We start from the raw sequence: 6240 nt of genomic DNA, 5'->3' as shown, positions 1-6240 counted from the left end.
AAACATATAGCTCTATCTTTATACAAAATTTAATACAATATTTATGTACAGAGATGTCACATTTTGGAAAGCCTCAACTAATAGGCACTATAAATGTATTTTTGTATGACATAGAAAAAGAATTGATATAGCCGGGCATGGTGGTGCACGCTTGTAATCCCCGCATTTGGGAGGCTGAAACTGGAGGATCACGGTTTGCGGACAGCCTCAGCTAGTTAGGCCCTCCGCAACTTAGTGAGACCCTGTTTCAAAATAAAGAATAAGAAATAGGGCTGGAATATAGCTCAGAAGTTGAATGCCTCTGGGTTCCATTCCCAGACCCGCAAAAAAAAAAAAAAAAAAAAAATTTGATAAATTTTTAAGTCTAAAATTTCAGGACTAGCTGAGCATAGTGGCACAAGCTTGTAATTCCAGTACTTAGAAGGCTGAGACAGGAGGATCACTTGTTAGCAGCCAGCCTCAGCTACTTAGTGAGGTCCTCACAACTTAGTGAGATCCTGTCTCAAAATAAAGATGAAAAAAAGAGATAGGGGTGTAGCTCGGAGATGGAATGTCTTGGGCATGGTGACACACACTTGTAATCGCAACATTTGGGAGGCTAAGACCAGAGGATCGCGTTTGCGGGCAGCCTCAGCTAGTTTGCAAGGCCCTTTGCAACTCAGACACTGTTTCAAAATAAAGAATAAAAACTAGGGCTGGGGATGTAGCCGAGAGGTAGAATGCCCCTGGGTTCTATCCCCAGTGCCGAAAAATAAATAAAATTTCAGGACTAATTTGATTTTATAGATTTAATTGTAAGAATTATATTTGAGAGACTCAGAGATTCCAAAACTTATTGGTTTAGCACCATTTTTCCAGAAGAAAACAAAACAAAAACAGTGCCTCTCTGCCTCATAAGGGATGCTTCCCTTATTTTTTTTAGGAGGGAGCATTGAATAAAAATAAGTCACCACCCTTATTTTTATTCAATGCTCCCTCCTAAAAAAAATTATACCCAAAACTACCACCCCCCCCTAGATAGTTCCCTTTCCCCTGGGAGTGGTTTCACCAGCATGCTAATCTATGGACTAGGTAAAGAAAAGTGGTTTGTTTCTATTATTTATTGAAATATTGTGATATCGCAGGCATGATTTTTCTCTGTATCTGAAGTTCCTATGTAAGGGCCATTTTGCTGGGTTTTTTTTCTGACTGCTTTCTGGCATCAGATGGATTTTCACTTATTCATTTATTTTGTGGTACTGGAACTTGAACTTGGAGACATTCTACCTCTGAGCCATACCCCAGTCCTATTTGATTTTTCATTTGTTATCAAGGTTTCTCTAAATTGATGGAAGTCTCATTACTTCCTGAGGCTGTCTTTGAACCTGCGATCCTCCTTTCTTAGCCTCCCAAGTTCTGGGACTATATGTGTGGACCACAACGTGCAACTGTGTTTTCACTTTAAGCCTATACTTTTATTTTTTAATTTTTGTTGGACTGGGAGTGGAACCCAAGGGAATCCTACCTCTAAACTACACCTCTAGCCCTAATTTTATCCTTTTATTTTGGAACAGCATCTCACTAAGTTACTGATGGCCTCACCAAGTTGCTGAGGCTAGCCACTAACCTATGATCCTCCTGTCTCAGGCTCCCAAGTACTGGGATTACAAGCATGTGCTACCACACCTGACTACTTTTTTTTTTTTTTTTTTTTTCCCCTTTGTGATACTGGAGATGGAACCCAGGGGTATTCTACCTCTGAGCTACACCCTCGGCCCCATTTTTTATTCTTTGTTTTGAAACTGGGTCTCACTGAGTTGCAAAGAACCTCACTAAGTAGCTGAAGCTGTCCATGAACTGTGATCCTCCTGTCTCAGCCTCTAGAATGCTGGGATTACAAGTGTTTGCCACTACACCCAGCCCCGACTACACTTTAAACCTATACTTTTTGTGGTACTGGGGACTGAACCCAGGAGCATTCTACCTCTGAGCTACACCCCCAGCCTTATTTGTTTTTTGGGGGGGTTTTGTTTTTGTTTTCGAAACAGGATCTGAGTTGCAGAAGACCTCACAGTTCTGAGGCTGGCCGGAAACCAGTGATCCTCCTGTCTCAGCCTCCAAGTATTATAAGCATGGGCTACCATGCCAGGCTCATTCATTATTATCCTATTTTTGTTTTGTTTTGGTGCTTTTTGTTTTGGTGCTCAGTATTTTAGGGTAGAACTTGATATAAAAGAGTATAATTTTTACTTTGTGCATATGTGTGCACGCGTGCTTGTGTATGAGAGAGAGAGAGAGAGAGAGAGAGAGAGAGAGAGAGAGAGAGAGAGAGAGAGAGATAGATGGTGGTGTCGGGATGGAATCCAAGGACTTTGACATGGGAGGCAAGCACTCTACCAATGAGTTATAGCCCCAGGCCCTACTTGTCACTGTTCTTCCCCCCACATACACACACACTTGGAATTGAACCCAGGGGAATTCGACCTTGACCCTTTTTTTGTGTGTGTGGGCCTGAGGGTGGAACCTAGGCATTTGACCTACGAGTTACACCCGCTGCCCTATTTTTTATTCTTTATTTTGAAACAGGGTCTCACTGAGTTGCAAAGGGCCTCACTAAGTAGCTGAGGCTGTCCGCAAACCGGGATCCTCCTGTCTCAGCCTCCCAAATGCTGGGATTACAAGCGTTCACCACCACGCTTGACCCTTTTTATTTTGAAACAAGATCTTGCTAATTTGCTGAGGCTGGCCCTAATCCTGTGATCCTCCTGACTTAGCTTCTCAAGTAGAAGGAGATAGGCATGTGCCATGATTCCCAGCCGAATTCTTACGTGTGTGTGTGTGTGTGTGTGTGTGTGTGTGTGTGTGTGTTCTGCAGATTGAACCCAGGGGCATTCTACCCCTTTTTATTCTTTTTTATTTTGAAACAGTCTCACTAAGTTGCCGAGGACCTCACTAAGTAGATAAGGCTGGCCACACCTGGATCTTCCTGTCTCAGCCTCCCAAGTACTGGGATTACAAACATGCGCCACCTTACCTGGCTGAATTCTTACTCTTTGAGAAGAAAGTTTATTTTCTGAATTGACAAATTTGAAATATATGTTCCTATTTTCACTTGTTCATATCTATTGCTTCTTTCAGAGCATTACTCAATTTTCCGTTTGTGGATATTTTATCAAACAGTGTTACCTCAAAATTATTATACATATGGTGACAGATTTTGCCCTCTGTGTATCCATTCTGGAGGAAGAATCTTCATTCTGTTAAGGTTTTGTTATAAATGAATGTTAAATATGTTAAAATGATTGCTTAAATCTTTTTGGTTTATTTTTTTAGTTACTAGTTGGAAGTTTTTAAAATAAATTATATTCTGCTCATAGACTTTGTTGTGTGATTTACTGTTGATAATGACTAATGATTAAATTCACATTCATCTAGCTTGTGTTGGGGGGACACTGGGGATGGAACACAGGTGCATTATACCTCTGAGCTACGCCTCAGCAACTTAGCCAGACCCTGTTTCAAAACAAAAATAAGCTGGGTGTGGTGGTGCATATCTGTAATCATTTCGGTACTTGCTCAGACAAGAGGATTGAAGGTTCAAAGCCAAGCTTGGAAACTCAGCAATTTAGTGAGAGGGTTAGGGGTATTATCTCAGAGGTAGAAAGCCCCTGGGTTCAATCAATCCCTAATAACACACACACACACACACACACACACACACACACCACAGAAGTGGGGCTGGAGGGTATCGCTTGGAAGTAGAAAGCCTCTGGGTTCGATCCCCAATACCAATTTATTTTTTGTTGTTTTCTATGCTACTAGGGATTGAAGCCAGGAGCATCCTACCTCAGAGCTATACCCCCAGCCATGTATGTATGTATGTAGGTATGTAATGGTGCTGGTGATTGAACTTAGGAGCATTCTACCTTTGAGCTACATCTCCTGTCCTATTTTATTTTTTGTTTGGAAACAGGGTCTCACTGAGTTGCAGAGGCTGGGAGAGAATCTGCAGTTCTGTCTCAGCCTCAGCCTCCCAAGTGTTGGGATTATATTCATCTGACACCACTCCTGGCCCCTATTTATTTATTTATTTATTTATTTATACTGGAAATTGAATCCAGGGGCACTCTACCTCTGAGCTATACTCCCAGCCCAATTTTAGTTTTATTTTGAAGCTGGGTATCCCTAGGTTGATGAAAATCTCACTTCTTGCTGAGGCTGGCCTCAAACCTGTGATCCTCCTGTGTCAGCCTCCCAAGTATTAGAATTACAAGTATGCACCACCACCACTCTTATTTTTTGTTGTAAAATGGTCTTTCAAGCTAGGTGTGGTGGCACATGCTTGTAATCCCAGCATTCAGGAGGCTGAGACTGGAGGATCACGGTTCACCAACAGCCTCAGCTACTTAGCTAGGCCCTGCATAACTTAGTGAGACCTTGTTTCAAAATAAAGAATAAAAACAGGGCAAAGGGTGTAGCTCAGAGGTTGAATGCCCTTGGGTTCCATCCCCACACCCGCAAAAAATAAATAATAAAAAATAAAAAGGCTAAAAAATAGGGCTGGGGGTGTAGCTCGGAGGTTCAGTGCCCCTAGGTTCCATCCCCAGTACCATAAAAAAAGAAAAAAGGTCTTTCTAGGTTGCTCAAAGTCCTACTAAATTGTTGGCGCTGTCCTTGAACCTGCAATCCTTTCTCAGCCTTCCAAGTACTGTGGGATTACAGGTGTGCACCATCACACTTGGCTTAGCTAAATTGCTGAGAGTGGTCTTGAACCTGAAATTCTCCTGTCTCAGCTTCACATTCTATGTACTGGCATTACAGGTGTGTGCCACCATGCCTGGCTTTTATTTTGAAATAAGGTTTTGATAATTGCTGAGGCTAGCTTTGATCCCCTGATCCTCCTGTCCCAGCCTCCCAAACATTGGTATTACAGGCATGTGCCACTATATTTAGCCGGCTAGTGACAAAATGGCATTTACTTTGGGGGGTGAGTCTGTGATTATGTTTTAGAGGCTTTTCCATGGGAAGCTGCTCTGTTCTATGCTTAATTTATGTTACCCAGCTTTTTCCTATATAGTGATTTTTTTAAAAATATGGTACTGGGGATTGAACCCAGGAGCATTCTACTTCTGAGCCAAACCCAAAGACCTATTTTACGTTTTAAATTTTTTTTTCTTTTTTTGCGGGTCTGGGGATGGAACCCAGGGGCTTTCGACCTCTGAGCTACGTCCCTCAGCCCAATTTTTTATTCTTTATTTTGTTTTTTTTTTGTTTGTTTGTTTTTTTTTGTTTGTTTTGGTGGTACTGGGGTTCCTGGAAGCCCTTCTACCTCCGGGCTACACTCCCAGACCTATTTTTACATTTTTTTTTTAAATTGGAAACAGGGTCTCCTAAGCCAGCGCGCGCGGCTGGCTTCGAACCTGCGCGATCCTCCTGTCTCTGCCTCCCAAGCGCGGGGATTACAAGCGTGCGCCACCACGCCCGGCTTATTCTTTATTTTGAAACAGAGTCTAAGTTGCGGAGGGCCTAAGTAGCTGAGACTGAATGTGAATCGAGGTCCTCCAATGTCAGCCCCCCAAAAGTTGGGATTACAAGCGTGTGCCACCACCCCTGGTTCACCTTTTATTTTGAAACGGTCTCATTAAGTTATTGAGGCTGGCCTTGAACCTGTGATTCTCCTGTCTTAGCCTTTATACTGATTCTCCTGTCTTAGCCTTTATACTGATTCTTTAACTGTGTATATGTTTTACACATTTTTATCCATGTCTGATTATCTCACAAAATTTAAAATCGAATAGCATAATAACAGAACTTTATACTAATCAAATTGATTAAAATATTTCCTTAGGAAATACTGGGCCATTTGTGGCTCAGCAATAATCACAACTCAGATCCGACTGCGTAATAGATTCCTTTTCCTTTCCCCCAAGCTGATATAACTTAAACCTAGTGTCATCTGACCATGAAGTTCATTTTTCCTTCTTCTCTACATCTCCTAATCAATGAGACTATTTACTGCTTTTTATAGGCCTGTGTATTTATTAATTTCGATGTGATTTGGAGCTGTCACCTAGTTTCCGTGAATTTCTATGCACTGTTAATTGCATCCGGCTTTCTCATTTCTTCTGGTCCTTTAGATGACAGGGGGCGGCCAGGAGAGCCGGCCGAAGCCCGCCAGCCCACTCGCGGGCGAACGCTTCTCGTGGCTCGAATCCCTTTAAATGCAGCCGCGGGCGCGGGCGCGGCCTCCGCCCTGGCCCG

The sequence above is a fragment of the Muscardinus avellanarius genome (assembly GCF_963383645.1).
Source record: "Muscardinus avellanarius genome assembly, chromosome: 4".
Lineage (NCBI taxonomy): Eukaryota > Metazoa > Chordata > Mammalia > Rodentia > Gliridae > Muscardinus > Muscardinus avellanarius.
The sequence above is the reverse complement of the archived record's forward strand: the minus strand, read 5'-3'. Positions refer to the sequence as shown.